This window comes from Oryctolagus cuniculus (genome assembly GCF_964237555.1).
Source record: "Oryctolagus cuniculus chromosome 17 unlocalized genomic scaffold, mOryCun1.1 SUPER_17_unloc_3, whole genome shotgun sequence".
NCBI classification, from domain to species: Eukaryota; Metazoa; Chordata; class Mammalia; order Lagomorpha; family Leporidae; genus Oryctolagus; species Oryctolagus cuniculus.
In genome coordinates this window covers 256,546-279,361 of record NW_027208204.1, presented here as the reverse complement: position 1 = coordinate 279,361, position 22,816 = coordinate 256,546, and the positions used below count along the sequence as shown (strand labels likewise).

Below are 22,816 nucleotides of genomic sequence, written 5' to 3'. Positions count from 1 at the left end.
CCTGGTCTCCCATGGGGTGCAGAGCCCAAGCACTTGGGCCATCCTCCACTGCACTCCCTGGCCACAGCAGAGAGCTGGCCTGGAAGAGGGGCAACCGGGACAGAATCCAGCGCCCCGACCGGGACTAGAACCCAGTGTGCTGGTGCGGCAAGGCAGAGGATTAGCCTAGTGAGTCGCAGTGTCAGCCGCCAACAACAATTTTAAGAACCTGGAATCTAACAAGTAATCAACACCTAACTTTGTAGTTCCTTTAAACTCTGCAACAACCTGTGACAGGCATACTTTCATCTCATCCATCTTCAGATGAAAGCACTTCTGCACACTGCACAAAGTCATAACTGGTAAAACTGGAATAGGGATCCAGGCAGTCAGATTCAATAACCCTCACTCTCAGTTACTTAAGGGTTCTGTAATATTTTAAAGCCAGAGTATTATCAGACAAACCTGATTTGCTTTACTCTGCCCTTGTAAGAAAAATCACATTTGATTAGATTCCCCTTAAGAGCTTATTCACGTAACTTACAAATCACTCACTTACAATGTACAATACTGTGGTTTTTGCTATGGATGGTCTCCTGCTTAATGGTGACTTGATATCATGTTTTGGTTTTATCTTTTTTTTTTTTTTTGACAGGCAGAGTGGACAGTGAGAGAGAGAGAGACAGAGAGAAAGGTCTTCCTTTTGCCGTTGGTTCACCCTCCAATGGCCGCCGCGGCTGGCGCGCTGTGGCCGGCGCACCGCGCTGATCCGATGGCAGGAGCCAGGAGCCAGGTGCTTTTCCTGGTCTCCCATGGGGTGCAGGGCCCAAGCACCTGGGCCATCCTCCACTGCACTCCCTGGCCACAGCAGAGGGCTGGCCTGGAAGAGGGGCAACCGGGACAGAATCCGGCGCCCCGACCGGGACTAGAACCCGGTGTGCCGGCGCCGCTAGGCGGAGGATTAGCCTAGTGAGCCGCGGCGCCGGCCCATGTTTTGGTTTTATGATGGTGCAAATGTGAAATCCGTTTATTAGACACTGCACTTCAAATTCTTTATTTTGGTCCTCCCTGGACTATTAAAATGTGACAGAATAATCTTTCCAGCAGCTGGGCAGCACTTTCAGAGAGCGCAGAATCATGGGTAGATTCAGTACCCACAGTGCACTGCAGAGTGAAATAATAAGAGTTGGAAGGTTTACTGGTAGTAACTGCCTTTTTTAGCTTACAGTATTTTCAGCTTACACTGAACTTACTGACAACTCATCATCAGTTGTGAAACAACTGTACAGTCACAGCTATGTGTGACTGCCATGAAAGTCAATTTTATAATTTTTTATCACCTCAAAAGGAAACCCACACTCATTAGCTGCTCCCCAGCCCTTGTCATGCACCCCATCTCTCATCAAAAATAGTCCATGTTCTGTATCTAATGAGCAGCCTGTTCTGGACACTTTATGTAAACTGCATCCATCTCATTTTTTTCTTTCCCAGATGAGCCTCCTGCAACACAGCATAGTGGTGTCAAAGGCTCACGTACACAACATCAAGTACTGGGGCTCTACTGCTACTCACTGTGGTGCAAGACCCCCACTGTATGGCCACCACACTTTGTTTACCTACTTACCAGTCAATGGATGTTTGGGCCATTTCCATATTTGGGGTTTTATGCTGCTATAAAGATTAATGTACAAGTTTCTGTGATAGTATGTTTTTATTTCTCATGGGTATTTACATAGTGGTGGAATTTCTGAATAATATTCTAACTCTGTCTTTAGCCATTTGAGGAACTAAGTGTTTTCCAAACTTGCTGCACTATTGTACATTCCAACTCATAACGTTATGAGAGTTCTGATTTCTCCACATTCTCACCCATACCTGTTATTTGAAAGGCAGTTAGAAAGAGGAAGATAGAGAGGAGAGAAGAGAAACAGGTCTTCCATCCACTGGTTCACTCCTCAAATGGCCACAATGGCTAGAGCTGGGCCGATCCAAAGCCAGATTATTCCGAGTCTCCCACATGGGTGCCGGGACCCAAGCACTTGGGCCATCTTCCACTGCCTTCTGAGGCCACAGAAGAGAGCAGGAACAGAAGTGGAACAGCCGAGACTTGAACTGGTGCCCATATGGGATGCTGGCACTGCAGGTAGCCCCTGATTACAGCCATCTTAAGGAGTCTGAATTGCTATCTCATTATAGTTTTGATTTGTATTTCCAGATACCTAAGTGTGTCAAGAATCTTTTCATCTGCCTATTTGTGTATCTTCTTGGGAGAAACACATAATGAGCTCCTTTGCCTAATTATAAAATTGAATTATTTGGGTTATAATGTTCTGTATACATTAGCTTTATTCTAGTCCCTATGAGATGTATAATTTGCCAATATTTCTCCTATTTGGGGGCACTTTTCGCTCTCCTGATAGTATCTTTTGAATCACAAAAGGTTTTTCTTTTCATGAAGTCTAATTTATCTGTTTTTCCTTTTGCTACGTGCATCTTTGGTGTCACCCTCAAGGATCAGCTGTCAAATTCAAGGTCATAAAGATGCATTCCTTTGTTTTCGGCTAAGAATTTCATCCTTTTGGCTCTTACATTTAAGTCTTTGACCCACTATGAGTTAATATTTGCATATGCTAGGAACGAGGAGAAAACTTAATTTCTCTTCATGTGGCTCTACGGTGCGCGCAGCACCGCTTGCTGAAAAGATATTTCTTCCCCCCATGTAATTCCTCTCTGCCTTCTTCTTAGTATATTTTCTGTTGCTGTAACAGACTCTCAGGACCAGGCAACTTAAAAAGGAAAGAGGTCATCTTAGCTCACAGTCCTGGAGGACTGGATGTCCTAGATCAGGTGGCCACATCTGGTGGGGGCCTTCTGCTGCATCACCTTATGGCAGATGGAAGGGAAAGTGGAGGAGAGAAATTGAGGCGGACTCTCACTTTGTAACCACCTGCTCTCCAAACAGCTAACCCAGTGTCTACCTGGAGCTATGTTCCTCCCTTCAAGAGGGTGGAGCCTCCAGCCCGCACATGTCCTCAACTGGAGCCATCACTTCTCAAGACTACCATCAGCAATAAAACTTCAACTGGAGCTTGGCTTTGACAACCCTTATCAAAGGGGCTGGCGTTGTAGGTTAAACCACTGCCTGCAATGCCGGCATCCCATACTGGCATCAGTTCAAATCCCAGCTGCTCCACTTCTGATCCAACTCCCTGCTAATAGCCAGGGAAAGCAGCAGAGGACGGCCGAAGTGGTTGGGCCCCTGCACCCACCTCCTGGATCCAGGTGTTTGGGGAGTGAACCAATGGATGGAAGATTCCCCCCCCGACACACACTGCCTTTCAAACACAAACATCCAAACTGGAGCAGTACTCTCTTTGAGATCAGTTAGCCTGAGGCACATGGGTATTTTTCTGGAATACTGATTCTGTTTCACTGATCAATATATTCACCTTTATGCCAGTATCACACTATTTTAATTACTATTGCTTTGTAATAAGTTTTAAAAGTTAAAAATGTGCATCTTTTTTTCCCCATGAAATCTTTGGGTCTTCTGGGTTTCTTAAATTCCATAGGCATTTCCACATGCATTTTTTTTAAGTTTATTAAAAATGGGTTTTCAGATTTTGATAGAACTCTCTTAGAATTATTGGATCATTAGTGGGAGTACAGACATTTTAAAGATGATGAATCTTCTAATCCATGAACCTGGTTTTCTTTTTAGATAGTACACATTCTTTCAACATTTTTCAGGATATAGTTTTGAGTTCTCAGAAAATGGCACTGCCTTCTTAATTTCATTTTTAGGTTGTTCCTCAGAAGTGCATATAGAAAGGAATGATTTTTATTATTCAATTCTGTCTTGTGTGCCTGATGCACTGACTTATTAGTTGGAACACATTAGAATTTTCTTATATAAGAGCATGTAATCTTAGACAGATTTCACATCTTCCCTTCTAGTCTGTACATTCAAACTTTAGTTTTTGGACTTACCCTCCTGGTCATAATCTCTAGTCCAAAGTTAAATAGATGTGGTAACAGCAGAATCCTAATCTTACTTTTCAGCTCAGGAGGAAAGCACCCAGCTTTTTATCATTAATATAATGTTAGCAGTGGGTTTTTCAATTCTTTCCATAAGGCTGCAATGCCCCCTTCTAGTCCTAGTTTGTTGATTGTGTTTATCATGAAAGTATGTTTACAGAAAGGTGGTCATGTGGTTTTGTATTTTCCTCTGCTGATAGGGAGTATGACATTATTTGATGTTTGCATATTTGCATTGCTGGGAAAAATCTGTCTCTTCTCCTGGCTGTTAACACCCAACACTGGGGGGAAATTAGTGGTTTAAACCATTTAGAAAAATCCTAGTATTTTAAACAAGTTGGACTTTAGGTATAATTTATGTATTTATGTATTTCATATTTTACTAGTAAAACAAGTGAATAAAAATCATGAATTTGAAACCACAGCATCAGAGAATACACTTAACATGTACTGAGAGATGAGCTGAAATATCTTTGTATTTCCTCAGCCATGGCATTGCCTGTGTATACAAAGGCTGTTGATTTTTGTGCACTGATTTTATATCCTGCTACTTTGCCAAACTCTTCTATGAGTTCCAATAGTCTCTTAGTATAGTTATTTGGATCCCCTAAATAAAGAATCATATCATCTACAAAGAGGGATAGCTTCAGTTCTTCCTTCCCAATTTGTATCCCTTTAATTTCTATTTCTTGCCTAATAGCTCTGGTTAAAACTTCCAGAACTGGTCGGCGCTGCGGCTCACTGAGCTAATCCTCCGCCTTGCGGCACCGTCACACTGGGTTCTAGTCCCGGTCGGGGCACCGGATTCTGTCCCGGTTGCCCTTCTTCCAGGCCAGCTCTCTGCTGTGGCCAGGGAGTGCAGTGGAGGATGGCCCAAGTGCTTGGGCCCTGCACCCCATGGGAGACCAGGAGAAGTACCTGGCTCCTGCCATTGGATCAGCGCGGTGCTTCCATAGCCTTGGCAACTCATGACTAGAGCCTAGGGAGATTACTGATGCCATAAACAAAAGTGTCAAATTGTTAAGTCAACAACAGGAGTCACTGTGTACTTACTTCTCATGTGGGATCTGTCCTTAGTGTATTGTCCAATGTGAAGTAATGCTATAACTAGTACTGAAACAGTATTTTACACTTTGTGTTTCTGTGTGGGTGCAAACTGATGAAATCTTTACTTAATATATATTAAATTGATTTTCTGTATATAAAGATAATTGAAAATGAATTGATGTGAATAGAATGGGAGAGGGAGTGGGAGATGGGAGGGGTGTGAGTGGGAGGGAAATGGGGGGGAAGCCATTGTAATCTATTAACTGTACTTTGGAAATTTCATATTTACTAAATAAAAAATAAATAAAAAAATAAAAATAGAATTAAAAAAGAACAATCCAACATGGGAAGTGGGATACACAGCAGACTCATAGAATGCCAGATGTCCTAAGCAGCACTCTGGCCTCAGAATCAGCATTTGGCATTTGGATCTGGCTAAAAAGCCCATGAGAGTATTTCAGGCATGGAAAGCCAAGGCACTGTGGCCAAGAAAAAAAAAAAAAAAAACTAAATGAAAGATCTCTGTGAGTGAGATCCCAGCAGAAAGACAGGCATCATTAAAGGAGGTACCTTTCTCTGAAGGGAGGAGAGAACTTCCACTCTGACTATGACCTTGTCTAAATCAGATCAGAGTTGGCAAACTCAAGAGGCTTCCTTAGTCTTGGCAACTCATGACAAGAGCCTCGGGTGATTATTGACATCATAAATAAGAGTATCAATTGTTCAATCAACAACAGGAGTCACTGTGCATTTACTCCTCATGTAGGATCTCTGTCCTTAATGTGTTATACTATGTGAATCACTGGTATAACTAGTACTCAAACAGTATTTTACACTTTGTGTTTCTGTGTGGGTGCAAACTGTTGAAATCTTTACTTAATATATGCTAAACTTATCTTCTGTATATAAAGAGAATTGAAAATGAATCTTGATGTGAATGGAATGGGAGATGGAGTGGGAGATGGGATAGTTGCGGGTGGGAGGGTGGTTATGGGTAGGGGAAAGTCGCTATAATCCAAAAGTTGTACTTTGGAAATTTATATTTATTAAATATAAGTTAAAAAATAAAAAAATAAAATAAATTAAAGAAACAAGTAAACAAGAATCATTAAATAAACAAACAGCCTCCAAAAAGCAGTTTGCTTTCCATTTGTATCATGTTTGTTAATGTCACTCTTTTCTGAAATGCTAACTTATGAGTAAATATGTCATAGTAACACTGGATACAGTCAGGCAGCTTTACTAGGTAAGAACTTTGCAAAATTACCTTTATACCATATCCCTGTAAGATGAAAAATGAAATCTCATAAAGTAAAGTAGGCTGCATTTTGGGACACAACAACTGAGTGTAATAAAAAAGGAACTGGATCTGAAGCTCAGGAGCTGGGACTTGAAACACAAACTCTAATATAGGCATCGCCAGACCAAACACCCACCCTCTAAAAAATAAATTTCTTGTAAAAAGTGGATCATTTGAAAGTGTGACTACTCCATTTTGGCAACAACTTACTTCAGACATAATGCACAACTGATTTAACACTTCAAGGACCGGAACTACTGGATAAATGGTGGTGACAATGGTGACAGGATTGAAATGGCAACAATCTGAGTATTATAGCAGATGTTCCTTGGTAGTTCTCTTGGTAAAATGTATAGCAGTATCTCCTTTCTCTGAAAATTTAGCCTGAAAAAGACCTACATACAATTCTCAAATTCACTTTTTCTTTCCTAAGGAATGAACAACACATTTATGCTTCCATTAAACAAAAACTAACATAAATTCCCTTTATAGTAATATGGTACTTTTTCTCAGAGCAGAAATCAGGTTTGTAGGCTAAGAATTTAGGCTAAGTTGGAGCACAACACTAACCAGCATGAACCAAAATGGGCACAGACTTTCAGGAAATGAACACAGGGAGGCTTCTGGGAGAACATCTTCAGAGAAGCCCCGGGAGGGACTGGAATGAACAGTCACCATCAGCAGCTGCCCAGTCATTCCGCTGAGACAGAAGCAACTGTCAGTTGGCGTAGATGTATTAGCAAGCACACAGCTTTTGAGTCTGAAAGAACCAGTTTGAGTGCCAGCAACTCAGCTGATGACCTCGGTCAGATTTTGAAACATTTAGTGGAGAGGGAAGTACCTGGTACACAGTAATAAAATGAGAACTAATTAGAAAACCCCACATGATTTGCATGTATTACATATGCTTACATAGCTTATGTCAATTAACCTCACAATCATTTTACAAAAAAGATACTACTGTCCTCTTTTTATGTACAAAGAAACCTCTGCACATAAGAACCAGTAAGTTTCCACAGCAGTGATAAATACTAGCATTGGAATTTGAATGCACATTTAACTGCAAAGTTCATATTCATAACCTCCATAGTAAGATGTTTCTCCAGTTAAATATTTGCAAACCATGTTTCTCCAGTTAAACAGTGCTCGCACAGCAAAGGATAGTGACAATGATGCTGACTACCTTACACAGATACCACAGGAATGTTCTTAATGGACAAGATTCCAGGAACAGACACTGGTGTAGTTGTGGGATGCTCGCATCTCCTATCAGACAGTCTGAGTTTCAGTTCTGGCTTGACCCCCAGTTCCAGCTTCCTGCTGATGGAGACCCTGAGAGGCAGCAGTTGATGGGTCAAGTAATTGGGTCCCTGCCACCCACATGGACTCCTGGATTGAGTTCCTGGCTTGGGCATTTGGGAGTAAAACAGTAGATGGGGAGCCCTACCCTGCCCCACCCTGTGTGTATGTGTTTGTTTGTGTATGTGTGTGTATATGCTTCTCAAGGAAACAAAAATGAATGGACATATTATGAAGTTAGGTTTAAAAATTTAGTCTAGGGTTCAATTTCCCCTAGGTTGTAGGAACAGAAACCTTGTGTTGATTCAATTATCTTTTAACAGTGTGTGTACAATGCTTTGCTTGTGTTAAAACTGCATGGCATTTACTGGGAAAATCAATTCATCTGTTTTAGGGTTGTTTCTAATGTGTTTTCCAGGGTAGTCCAGGGTGTGTAAAGGGCCACAAATCTTGAGACATATTACTTGAAGATAAAAGCCTCCCACAGTCTTAGAAACAAAGGTCTCCTCAAAGCCAAAGCTGTGCCTAGTGCAGCTACAAAGAAAAGTGAAGGCTACAAGATGAAGAGCTGTCCTGCCCAGAGATGTTCAGCATGGATTGATTTACTCAAGTGTACACAGCCAGACTCAGCTGCGAACCAAGCAGATTACACACAAAAGCATTAACCTAACGTACAAACAAAAAACACAGAGAGAAAAGCAAGGAATGGAGGGAGGAAGAGGGGAGAGAAAGGGAGAGGGAGAGACTGACTGAATGGAGGGAGGAAGACAATGAGGGAGGAAGGGAGGGAATAAAGCCGGTAGGCAGGACCAAGGAACACCACTGAAGTCTAGGGCAGGCCAAGAGAAAGCCTACAGATTGATGTATGAAACACTAAATGATAAGGGAGACCACTGGGTCATCACAGATACACTCAATAAGGGAAGCAGAATCTTTGATGCGTATTTGGAAGCTGACTGATGACACGATTGGATGAACTGTGTTGTTCCACAAGCTAGAAACAATCTCTCTTGTGACTGCTTGGAATCAGCAGTAGGGTTCAGATCAGGAAGAAAAGATTAAGCTTACTCATAAATCTTCTCAGCGTGTGATGACCCCTCAACCTACCACCTCAACACTGACAGTTTTGGATGCAGAAAGCCACCGTTCAACTGTCTGTTGAGTCATTGTTGTAAACACTGAAGTGGGAGCACCCATCTTCCTTGAACTCACAGAGCTGCTGACTGTAGCTTACAACTGGTAAAAACAATGGCAAATACAACACAGCATTTTGCCACTGAATTCATAATTAACATCAGAACCTAAAACTCAAGCACACTTATAACATTTTCCATTCACATACTGTATACTTAAGTACCAAGCACCACATTCTATATACTTAGAAAAATATTTGCTGATTAAAGTTTCAAAGAAAATTCTGGCAATAATATTCCTTTAGGCTATAAGCATTTCTTGAAGACTGATGAATGATCAGTGTCACCAAAGTAAACCAAACAACATCAATAATCTTGTTACCCTTTTTCATTTTCTAATAGTGCTTGAAGTCTAATATCAGAGAAAAAAATAAATCATGTCCAAATAAAAAATATAAATTCACATAAAATGACTCCTGAGAGAATATTCATAAAACAATTGTATATAAGTCCTCAAAACATTATGCTTATGAAGTGTTACTTTAGTTGTCAATTTACATTTTAGAAAGAGACAAAAAGAGCAGGATTTCAAGGAACTCACACAGCAGTACTACATTCTAGAATATATGTTATGCCTGCTAAACTGCATAATTTAATACTAACATTGCATGAGGCTTCCAATGTGTATGTCCCGCTAATGCTAAAATATACACTTGGAAAACTCCCTATTTTACTTTGCTACATTTCAAAAAAAAAAGTGAATGACAGAGAAACCAAATCTCAAGATAGACAGCATTAAGTAATGTGGCAAAGGGACCCAAACAAGTGTAGCTCTATGTGTACACGTCAAAGATGACTACACACACACATACACACAGCAATGCCATCTTAGATATCTTGTCTACATCTGTTATTTTGAATTAATCATCAAGAATAACAACTCTGATGGAGATGTCCACAAGAACCATCTCCCTTGGGACTGGTGATGTGGTATGGCAGGTAAAGCCACAGCCTGTGGTGCCAGCAACTCATATGGGTGCTGGTTCAAATCCTGGCTGCTGCATTTTTGATCCAGTTCCCTGCTAACATGTCTGTGAAAGCAGGAGATGATGGCCCATGTGCTTGTGTCCCTGCACCTGCAGGAGAGACTCAGAAGAAGCTCCTGGCTCCTGGCTTTGGACAAGTCCAGCCCCAGCCATTGTGGTCATTTGGGCAGTGAACCAGCAGATGGAAGGTCTCTTTCTGTTTGTCCCTCTCTCTCTCTCTCTCTCTCTCTGTAACTCTGCCTTTCATCAAATAAATTTATAGCAAATTTTAAAATATTTCATATAAAATAATGCAGACAATACAAGCAGATTTTTATTATCTTTCTCAGATAAACTGATGCTATAGAAATTAATTTAAGTCCAGTTACACTGAGGCTAGTGCTGAGGCACAATGAATTATGCCACTGTCTGCAGTACTAGCTTCCCATATGGGTACCAATTTGAGCCCTGGCTGCTCCACTTCCAATCTAGCTCCATGATAATGTGTTGGGGAAAGCAGTGGCAAATGGCCCAAGTACGTGGGCCCGTGCACCCACTAGGGAGACCAGCAGGAAGAAGCTCCTGGCTCTGGCCTGCCCCAGCCCCAGCTATTGCGGACATTTGGGGAGTGAACCAGCAGACGGAAGGTTCTCCCTCTCCCTCTCTCTGTAGTCCTGTCTTTCAAATAAATAAATTTTAAAAAACAAAACAGAATTGTCTTCCTTTCCGTTCAACTTCAAATCCTGTTCAGCTGCACAAGCTGAACATTAAGAATCCTAAAGATGGACTTCTTCCTCCGCTCTTTAAATTGACCTTGGCAAACACAGATTCAGATCCACCACTTGCTGGGATCTAGTACCGATAAATGCAGCCGGGAAGCCCACCCAACTCTGCTACCATGTCGCACCCAGACTGCACCTGTGCCTTGATGTGCCCATATGCACTCCAGTTCTGGAGTTGGCCCTGGCCCTGCCACACAGCACTGTCCTTGATCTTATCTTACCACAGGCTGAAGCCTGAATCCCTTTCTGGCCTACTTCCTCCCTCTTTCTTAAATGTGGTTCCTTTTCATGAACGACAGCCTAGACATCCGATTCTATACCTTACTGCACCTTCAACATTCCTGCTCCCCTAGCCCAGAACCCCACCCAGGCGGCAAGCCCCTCACCAAGTGAAATGTGATGGAATGAGGGCAGGTTTTGAGACTCACAGATGCAAGTTACACTACCAGTAATGTGACCCTGGGAAAGCTGTTTAACCAGTGTGCACCTCATTGTTAGCTCCCAGAAATCTTCAGGGAGTAGCAGATCCATTACCTCTATTACTAATGCTACCTGTCAGGTGCTGAGGTCAGCAGACTTTTCTGAATACTGGCCTGTACCATGCCTATCAAGTTCCTGGGTCTACCAGAGTTTCCAGCTACTGCTAGAGTCTGACCCCCCAATCAGACTGCTCCACTTCACACCACCTATTGAGGTCTCAACCTGCCCACTGCAAACTGCACCACCAATGATCTAACCTTGGCAGGAAGTGCTACCAGGAATTCTGCAAACCAAATCCCCCTACAGGAAGGAACTCTAAGCTTTGGCCCCGCCTTATTCTTTTTTCCTTATTTTTACAAGAAGACTTATTTTATTTATTTGAAAGGCAGAATTACAGACAGAGAGGAGAGACTGACAGAGAGAGAGATCTTCCATCTGCTGTTTCACACTCCAAGCAACCGCAGCGGCAGAGGCTGAGGCAGGCCAAAGCCAGGAGCCTGAAACTCCATACGGATCTCACATCACACATGGGGGCAGAGACCCAAGCACTTGAGACATCTTCGTTGCTCTCCCAGGCATATGAGAAGGAAGATGGATCAGAAGTGGAGCAGCCGGGATTCAAACCTGCACTCACATGGAATGCCAGTGCTGCAAGTGGCAGTTTAACCTGCTCTGCTACAACTCCCTTCTCAGGGATCAGAGAAGCGTTGAAATTCGGAATAAAAAGAAACTGAAGACAAGTGATAAGATTCCTCAGCTGTCAGTATTCCTTTACTGAATCCAGTTTACATAAATTAACAAGACTTCCTGCTTTCTCTAGACTTTGAGGATCAGTTTTACTATTTAACACACTAAGAGTGGTCCAAAGTAAAATTTCACAACAAAGTTCATGTCCCTGTGGTTCAAGAACTCCTTATCAGAAAAGGTATGTTAACATTTCCAACCTTTCTCTTCTAATCCATAGTTAGGAAATATTTCAAAAGGAACATAATCAAAATAAGCCACCAAATTATCAAATCCAAACCCAAAAAAATGCACACAAGTACTAACAAGCAGAATCCCATTTAAAGTGACAAAGCGCTGGAAGAGTTTGCAGAATCACAACCACCAACTACTGTAGCCCCATGCAGCAAACAGCAGGGTTACAAGCCCCCATTTTCTCTATTAATCAATGGGTAAAATCTACTCTGACGAAGTCCTCTAAACATTATAAACTGTACATAATAAGTACTCTACATGCTACAGAACAAATTCCTTGAGTAACTCATGTCATCTTCTCCTGGTTTTTCATAATCCTTTTCCTTACTGGGTCAGAATCCTGCCTTTATTTTAAAACATACTTATTTTTCATTGATTCTTCCTTTTGTGGTTGGTGGGGTAACAATGGTGGTGCAATCAAGCTTTGATCAAAGCAGGCAGTAGCAGGCGCACTGTCTATAAAGAACTTAAAAACCGTACTGTAATCTGCAATAGTGGAATCTACTAATATCACCATACCTCAACACTCCTGAGCAGTGTCTGGCAAATTCTCTCTCCTTTTCTACTACCACCTGCCCTGGGTGAGATAGTCTTGTCTTTTAATAAATAACTTTCTTGGCCGGCGCCGCGGCTCACCAGGCTAATCCTCCGCCTTGCGGTGCCGGCACACAGGGTTCTAGTCCCGGTCGGGGCGCTGGATTCTGTCCCAGTTGCCCCTCTTCCAGGCCAGCTCTCTGCTGTGGCCAGGGAGTGCAGTGGAGGATGGCCCAAGTGCTTGGGCCCTGCACCCCATGGGAGACCAGGAGAAGTACCTGGCTCCTGCCATCGGATCAGCGCGGTGCACCTGCCGCAGCGCACCAGCCGCGGTGGCCACTGGAGGGTGAACCAATGGCAAAGGAAGACCTTTCTCTCTGTCTCTCTCTCTCTCACTGTCCACTCTGCCTGTCAATAAATAAATAAGTAAATAAAAAAATTTAAAAAATAAATAAATAAATAACTTTCTCCTCCAAGTTCCCAGCCTTTTAATGAGTGAAACAACGTTAGAGATTGCAAAGCATGTTGTAAGCAATAGTATAACTTTAGAAAAAGCAGATACAATGTTTGTTCCAACCAAAATTCCTATATTTCAAAGAAAAGTTCTATGCTTAAAGAGTAAACCAACCACTTAACACTGTTTTCTGGTGTTTGTAATAATTTTTCAAAAATCCATTGTCTTGCATTACTCGGGCGAGTCTCCACTTGGCACTCTCACCATGGAACAGGACTGAGAACCTGCCTGATACAAAGCAGACTGTCAGCATTCGGGCTGCAGGGGCACAGCGCTGATGAAGAAGCAGACCTGCAGAGCTTTCTCTGACTTGGAGATGATGGCTCTGAAAAAACTCTCCTCAGAGTAAAGGAAACTGGAGAGGAAATCACACTCTGAAAGCAAGTAACTGTGCAAGACCACAATCAAGCGTTCATCCAAACAGTGTTGATCAGAGTCTTGTGAATATTCCTGTCTCTTTTCTAAACCTTAGTCGGGATGAGTTTCACTTAGATATTATAATCTTCTCTGTGAATGTATTTATAGAAGGCAGATTGGCTCTGTTTTTTTTTTTTTTTTATTAGATTTATCCTGTTCGGTGCCACAGGGCTGAGCTCTTCCCTGGTCTAATGAATGCAAAGCACTTGGGTGCCACCAGGAGAAGCAATATAAAAAATCCTACATGTGCAGATTCAGTTTTTAAGCAATAAATTGGATTAGGATAAGAAATATTTTTTTTTTTTTGCTTTTCCCAGCAAGACGTGTTCCCTGCAGCAACGTGCTCCGTGTAATGCCACCAATTTTATAGAACCCAGGCAGGCATTTTACAGTAGCACTGCAATCGCTCCAAGTATCTTGAAGGAAAAAAATCCTTTTGGAACTTGTTGATAAAGGGACTTTATGATCTTCAATTCACCTTTAAAGTATGTATGCCAACTATGATCTTCTTTAATGATCTTCAACTCGCATTTAAAGTAAGTAGTGCCAAGAAGCCCACACAAGCCTTTTAAATGAGCTGATGATAGGTAGGCAGTTCTTGGATTTGTTTTATTTTTGCTAAGACACTTCATTTTTCTAAAGGGAGGCAAGCCTTTTATTTGAAATTTCAGGTCAATGTGAGATTTAGGACCGAGAGTCCGAGCTGTAGCCAGGTATCATCGTGTCTGGCCCAGTTGGGCTGGCTGGGTGAGAGTTAGGGATTATTTTCAGAGAAGAAAATGACAGTGTGCAGATCTGTGAGCTTCTAATTAACTCAATGTTCTAATAAAAGTGAAGAACAGGATTTCATGTTCATGTGAATTCTTATAACTTAGCAGGGACGCATTGTGCAGAATCTGTGACCTGTTTCCCCCTTCATCTGCAGGTTAAAGGGTTGTGGAAACCTTCCCAGATCTTTGTCTCAGAGGCGATGCTGGCAGAGCAGAGCTCGGTGACGACTCAGGAGCAGAGGGACTGCCCTACACACAGAGCCGACTCAAATGTGATTCTGCCCTCTGCGGCTAAGAGCAAGCTGTCATGAACAGGAAACATGTTCCATGGGTCTGTAGACACAAAGGTGCCCACTTCACAAGTAACAATACGGAAATCAATGATGATGCTACCTAAGGAAGGATCTTAGATTTCAGAACACTGTGTGCAGGAAAAGGATCTGATAATGACCTTACTCACGATGACTGAAATAAACATCTTTATCAAATAATACAAAAATTTTGCCATCTGAAATTAATTTTAATAAGAGAAATAAAAGATTCTACAGAGAATGACTAAAACTAATGACCCAAGGTCAATCATGCAGATGACACAATCAGCCTTTATTACTCTGTAATGAAACTCCTTTATGGAGTTGATTCTTCTATTAAGAAAATAAACCCTTTCATTGCCTCTTGTCATAAAATGTATCTCAACCTCCAGGAAAAACACAGTACTGTTGTGAAGGCAAAAAGAGAAAATAAGAAAGGTCAGGTTTTTATTTTAGAAAATATTTGCATAGTAATTGAATCCTGACTGATTTAGAATGCATCACTCAGCTGCTCACCAGGTACCTGAAGCCAGAAATCTGTCTAGGAAAGCCAAATACAATGTCTTAGGGACTGAGACAGGGAATGAAAAGCAGCAAGCTTATAATCAAGGTTATAATTTCAGTAAATGTCTACATCAATAATGACTAATAGAATGGAATACTAGAACATCAGATATCAACAACTGAGCATAAAAGGAAGTTCCTTTCAAGAGGGAGATTTGAAAGAGCTTTGAAAACAGTTGTTTGGTATTTAAATATGTTCTTTTTTACTATTAAGAAATTTATTTACTTGAAAGGCAGAGTTAGAATGAGAAAGAGAGAGAGAGAGAGAGGTCTTCCATTCACTGGTTTACTCCCCCAAAGGGCCACAACAGCCTGAGCTGGGCTGGTACAAAATCAGGAGCTTCTTCTGGGTCTCCCACATGGGTGCAGGGTCCCAAGCACTTGGCCCATCTTCCACTGCTTTCCCAGGCCATCAGCACAGAGAAGGATTGGAAGTGGAGCAGCTGAGACCCAAATCGGCATCCATATGGTATGCTAGCATTATAGTTGGCAGCTTTACCTGCCACACCAAAGACGGGCCCCCATATGTTCATTCTTAACTCTGTTTAATTTCTACTTGGATTCAGGATAAATAACAATTTTTATAATGTTTGATTCAACTATGTTTTTGTATGAAAATGAGATGTGAAATTTTTAAAATGTAATTAAAGAATTCTTTATGCATACTTACTCTCAGATTTTGATAAGGAAGACCACTACATCATCCTTATAAACTGCCCGCTCTGCCCCTTCCTTACTCTCCTGCTCCCAGGTAGTAAGTCTATGACAAGTGGTTTTTAAAATTAATGTAGAGAAAAGTACAATGAAAGGAATCCAAGAAATCCCCTGCTAAGTTTATTTTCGATGGACCAGAATTAGCTAGAGTATCAACTCAGTTGCTGTGTTTGCATTTTAAATGGGGATTTCTCACTCCTTTTGAGGACCTCAGCTTATTTCTCAATGAAGATTCTAGGTAAGCATAACCTAGCAGCAGGTTCTCTTAGATTAGGAGGGTACATGGAAGATGTCCCTGAACTGAAGTCCCCTAAGCTAGCAACAGGACAACCCACAAATGAAAGTAATAACGGCTGGAGTGGGAGTGTGGTGCTATGGTTAGGACACTGCTCAGAGACCCACGTCCCATAACGCAGTGCCTGCATTCACACTGTGGCTGGTTCCTGATTCTAACTTCCTGCTAATGGGTACCCTGGGTGGCAGTGATAGTGGGTCCCTGCTACTCACACTGGAGACCTGGACTGAGTTACTGGCTCTTGGTTTCAGCTTGGCCCAGCCCCAGCTGTTGCAGGCATCAGGGAATGAACCAGTAAATAGTGGCTCTCTCTGTCTGTGTATCTCTCTTTGTGTGGCTCCCTTCCTGTCTCTGTCTCTCTGCCTTTCAAAAGTGATGAGTTACTGTGATTCTGGTGGTGTATCTCTTATGAAAAGCTCACCTTGGCAGCCCAAAATGGCTGAACAGGGGAAAGGTGTGCTGATTCTGCCAAGGGGAAGATGGAAGAAAAGCAGAGGGAGTGCATTCACACGGGGGAGTTGGGGAGAAGTTTGCAGTGGAAATTCTACAGAAGGAAGAAGGATGCCGTGGAGGAGCATGGAACAGTGCACATGCAGCAGTGAGCGGGGATGCCACACATGACTCCTGCAGCCAAGGGCTGGAGCAGACACCAGCTTCTGAGAACAAGGCCCCGGGGCTAAACGGCCAAGGCAGAGCACCCGCGGGCACCTGGCTCTGGGGGCATCTCTGCTCTCTCTGTGGGCAGTGTAGGCTTGTGGGGCCAGGAGGGATCCTCTGCACCCCATGACTGGGGTAGCCTTGTGCACTGTGACCATGGGAATTCTGGGACTGCACGATAGGGTGTGCAGTGTAGCTGGGTGTCTGGTGTCTGGTGCTCGAACCCTCTGACTGCCTGGAGCAGGTCGTCGCGGATTCTGTGGTCACACGGAGTCTGCACAGACCCTTCCTGTGGTTCATGCGCCAGCATGGGTGAGGGCGGCACCCACTGTGGGCTGACTGTGGGTATGGTCCACCAGGTGTGACCATATCCCCCCCATGCCCACAACAGATGAGATCCACCGCAGTGAAATTAAGCCAGAAATTAACAACTGAGAATCTCTAGAAAATATGTAAACACATGGAGACTGAACAGCATGATCCTCAATGACCAGTGGGTCGCAGAAAACATCAAAAGGGAAATCAAAAAATTCCTGGAAACAAAAGAAGATGACAACAGAACATAGCAAAACTTATGGTATGCAGCAAAAACAGCATCAAGCAGGAAGTTTATACCAGTTAGTGCCTACATAAAGACATCAAATAAATGACCTATCAAGGCATCCCAAGGACCTTGAAAAGCAATAACTAAAACCAAAATTAGTAGGAGGAAAGAAATAATTAAAGTTAGAGAAGAAAACAATTTTAGAAAAACACAAAAGATCAGTGAAATTATGAGGTGTTTTTTTTTAAATTGATACACGGTTGGCCCAACTAACCAAACAAAAGGGAGAAATCCCACATTAATAAATGAAAAAGTACACACATGTGAGAACAATGAAACAACAGAAATTATTACAAACAGCTATAAATGAACAAATTGGAAAACCTAGAAGAAATGGATAGATTCCTGGATACATCATATTAAGAAACTGAAGATTCAAAGTGTTACGATTATCTCAACAGATGCAAATAAAGTATTTGATAAAATACAACATCCTTTCATTATAAAAAAAAACTTAGGTAAATTGGGTATAGAAGGAACACTTCTCAACACAATCAAGGCAATATATGACAAGCCCACAACCAGCAACAGATTGAATGAGGCCTGAGTGGGGCTGGTCTGAAGTCAGGAACTTTCTCCAGGCTTCCCATGTGGGGAGAGGGGCCCAAGCTAGCAACAGGACAACCACAAATAAAAGTAATAAAGGCTGGAGTAGGAGTGTGATGCTATGGTTAAGACATTGCTCAGACACCCACATCCCATAATGCAGTGCCTGGGTTCACACTGTGGCTCCACTCCTGATTGTAACTTCCTGCTAAGACCAGGTGAAGCCACCACCATGCAGTGCCAACATCCCCCATGAGCACTGGCTCAAGTCCTGGCTGCTCCACTTCCAATCCTGCTCTCTGCTATAACCTGGGTAAGCAGTGGGAGATGGTGCAAGTCCTCGGGCCCCTAAACCCACATGGGAGATCCAAAAGAAGCTCCTTGCTTCAGATCAGCACAGCTCCAGCCACTGTGACTATTTGGGGTATGAACCAGTAGATGGAAGACCACTCCCACCACCGCTGCCTCTGCCTCTCTGTAACTATGCCTTTCAAATAAATAAATAATTTAAAAAACCCACAAATTCAGAGGTATTGCAATACCAGATTTCAAGACATACTACAGCATAGTAATAATAAAAAGAGCCTGGTACTGGCACAAAAATAGGCATGCAGACAAATGTAACAGAATACAAGCCTTATAAATTAATTCACACATCTCTAACCAACTAATCTTTGACAAAGGAGCTAAAATGAAGCCCTGGAGAAAGAATAGTTTCTTGAATAAAGAATGTTGGGGAAATTGGAACTCCATGTGCAGAAGTATGAAACAAGATCCCTACCTTATGCCTTACACAAAATCAATTCGAAATATGTCAAGGATCTAAATCTATGAACTGATTTCATAAATTTCTAGAGAAGAATATCAGGGAAATTCTGTAAGACGTGAGCATGGGCAAAGACTTCTTGGAAAAGACCTGAGAAGCACAGACAATCAAAGCAAATAAACAGACTCACGGGATTACATCAAGCTAAGAATCTTCTGCTCTGCAAAGGAAACACTCAGCAAAGAGGCAAAAGGAGACAGAATGGGAGAAAATATTTGCAAACTATGCAACTGATAAAGAATTCATATCCAGAACCTATGAAGAGCTCAAGGAACTCAACAACAACAAAACAAACAATGCGGTTAAGAAACGGGCAAAGGATTTTAACAGACATTTTTCAAAAGAGGAAATTCAAATGGCCAAAAGACACATCAAAAAATGCTCAGGATCACTAGCCATCAGGGAAATGCAAATCAAAACCACAACGGGGTTTTACCTCATCCCAGTTAGAATGGCTCTCACAAAGAAATCATTAAACAATAAATGCTGGTGAGGGTGTGGGGATAAAAGGTTCCCTAATCTAGTGTTGGTGGGAATGTAAACTAGTACAGCCACTGTGAAAGACAGTATGGAGATACTTTAGAAAGTTAAAAACAGATCTACCATACAACCCAGCCATCTCACTCCTGGGCATTTACCCAAACGAAATGAAAGCAGCACATAAAAGACTCATCTGTACTTCACTGTTTACTGCAGGTCAACTCCAAATAGCTAAGATATGCAATCACCCCAGATGTTCATCAACCGATACTGGACAACTAAAATATAGTATATATACACTATGGAATACTACCCGCCCATAAAAAAGAATGAAATCCTCTTTTTTGTAACACAATGGATGCAAATGGACACTATTATGCTCAGGAAATATGCCAGTTCCAATATGAAATAACAAACAGTTTCCCTGATATCTTGTAACTAATAAAGTATAAAACAATAATATGTATGAGCAAAATTGACATTCTGAGATTCCATTACTGTTTACAGCCTTGGTCTCTACCACTGAGGAACAGTTTTTTTTTTTTCCCCTTGTATTAGCTGAATTCTTTACTTAGTAGAAGGTTAAATTTAAGATTATAAAATAGACTGAAAGTATTTCACTGTAAAAATTAAAAGAATAAGAAAGGAAAGAGAAGTGAGGGTGGGAACACAGGCAGGAGGGGGCACAGAGTGGGAAGCATCACTACACCTATGAATCTGTAAATATGAAATACATGAAATCTGTTCGCCTTATATAAATAAAACAGTGAAAAAAACTAAAAGCTAACCTTGACAATTCCACAACTCTGCCAAATAGTAATGAATGCCACCACCCACTGCACTACTTGGGGCTGATTTGGTTGATCAGTTATTTATTTTATGTTCTTCTTTAGTCTCATCAGAGAGCAGAAGTTAAGAGTGGAGGGGTCAGGTGAGAAGTCTCTGGAGGTGACTGAAATGGATGCACCTGAAGACCACAGTGCTGCCCACTCCAAGGAGTGTAGCTGCCAGCTGCCTTTCTATGGTCTGCCTCCCGCCGAAAATACTCGCAGCTTTCCGGGGGGACTGGGAGAAGAGAGAGCAGCGGGGGAAGAAAGGACTCTACAAGATGAGCTTCCGAATCCATAGCTGGTTGAACAGACGCTTTAGAAAGGACACACAACTGGCTAACAAACAGAGGCTTCACAGATGAGAGCTGAGAGTGACGGGAAACTTAGAAGCAAAAGTGAGAAATAATGGACACTATGAAGCATGGGTAAGTGTATGTCAATTCTCACCCAGATGTTGGGAGAGTAAGTTATGACAATCTTTGAGCAGTACAACTTAATCTCACAGACTGTACTACAAACATACCAGTTAACTCAGCAACATTATTTCTAGGAAGTACCCCTACATGCACGCTTAACCAAGTGCACAAAAAGCCACGTGTACACCAGAGTTTAACGTGGCAGTTTTGCTATGATTAAAAAAAAAACTGAATTTACTAAAATGTCCATTCAAACAATGGAAGCCTGTTGGAATAAGGTAGATGTATAAGTAGTGGCACAGTCACACAGAAACACCATGTATTTAAATAGGAAATAACAGTGCAGAGTACTACACACACAGTGATGCCACTGTTATAAAATGATGGAATGAGATTGTCAAGAAATAATTTAAAGCAAATTTCTCAAGGTGACTACCCCTAGCATGTATGATCACAGGGATCTGACATCACATTATACACTTCCAAATTTACCTAACTTTTTAACATTTTATATTTATAATCTTCATAATGGTATAGTAGTTTAAAATTTGGGAATGAAAATTCTTATTTCTATAATTTCTCACTCATCAAATGTGTGGTTTCAAACAATTATGATGATGAGTTTTAAATACCACTGAGCTGCTAAACAGTGATATGAATGTTCTGTGGCTACAGGAGACACGTCTGTGATGACAAAGACATCTGCAGGAGGCACCTCAGTGGCGCAGTTCACAGAGGACCTACGGGCACCCCGAGACCAACCATAAGCAATTACCCACAACTGCAGTTAGTTCTAATCTGAAACAAGTGCAGCACATGTATTCTATGCTGTTACCTTCATAAATTTCGATGTAAATTCGTTGTCAGCTATTAATGTGACTTTCAGTCACTGCACTGCACTGATATACTTGGGAGCTGAGTTTCCTTATTATCAGGGGGAGAACATGCAAATGACTCATAATGTCTACAACAAGTTAAAGAAAACTTGCAGGAAATCTATCAAGAAAAACAATAAACCAGTGAAATAGCTGGGAGAGATGTTTGTGGAAATTTATTCTCACAATGATTTTAATACTGGTGTTCCCCATGTCAAGGTGCCATGATTCATCATTCTCCTATCAACTGAATCTTTTTAAAACCCTTGGAATATGAAACTTGAGTTCTCATTTCTTACATGTAAAACACATCAGATATTCCATGAAGTACATGCCTTGACCAATCCCTGTAACTAACAGCTCAATGAAGATTCGATCTTCCTAAGTGTCTTCTAATAACATTCTTACGTTTTCTGAGAGTCAAGATATGAATTTACACTCAGGCTATGTAAACTAAACAGGACTTCAGCAGGGAACAGAAATTACAGATCAAGTACACACATATCGAAAAGTAAACAGTACAAAGAGATGAACTTTACTGTAATTATTTCTAGAAAGAGAAAATTATCAGCATGTCTATTTCTCAAGGGGGAAAGAGAGGGAAGGAGTAAGGAGAGGCCAGGGCAAAGGGGCCATGGAGAGAGAGAACAGTTCTCTGAAGGCACTTAGCTCACTGGCCAGGCACAGGATAAGGGGTCAGCAAATGACCATGTACGGTACATCCATACGTTGGAGGGAGTCCTCTATAAGGATATAAACAGTACGGTCAGAACCAAGAAAAACACATCAGGTATCATTAAGGCCACGGTAGGTTTGTTTGGAAGATCTACTGGAATCAAATCATTTTACCAGTGGACTTCAGAATACCAGAGTCATGTAAAGTACAGAAAACTGAAATCTAAACTATAAAGTGATTTGCCTGTCATTACAACATAAGGACTGCCATGACAGAGACGATCTCCTTAATGAAACTTAATAAAAAACTCACGATTCAACTGTGCTGCTCAGTAACTTACAGCAAGTCCTTTTGAGCAGAAACACATAAAGTCATTTAAGAATAATTACTGCTAGCGATTTGGACTGTACATTAAGAGCTCTGTGTTGTGGAAAGAAGCAGCCATCAAAGAAGGATGTACTTTTCTCTGACAGGAGGAGAGAACTTCCACTTTGCTCATGGCCTTGTCTAGATACTAATGGGGACTGTGGATTCAAATGCCTTGCACAGCCTTGGCAGCTCATGGCAATAGTCTTGGGTGGTCACTGACGTCATACATAAGAGTGTATGACAACAGGAGTCACTGTGCACTAACTTCCCATGCAGGACCTCTGTCCTCACTGAGTTGTCTTAGGAGAGTTAACTGTAAAACTTGTTCTCAAATAGTTTTTTTTTAAATATTGTGTG

The 22,816-nt window shown here is 41.7% G+C and overlaps 1 protein-coding gene across 1 annotated transcript in view; it reads right to left on the bottom strand.

Moving 5' to 3' along the window:
* The window catches only part of LOC103346924 (uncharacterized), a 48,750-nt gene that overhangs the window by 2,752 nt on the left and 23,182 nt on the right, over window positions 1–22,816 (bottom strand). The window lies entirely within an intron of this gene.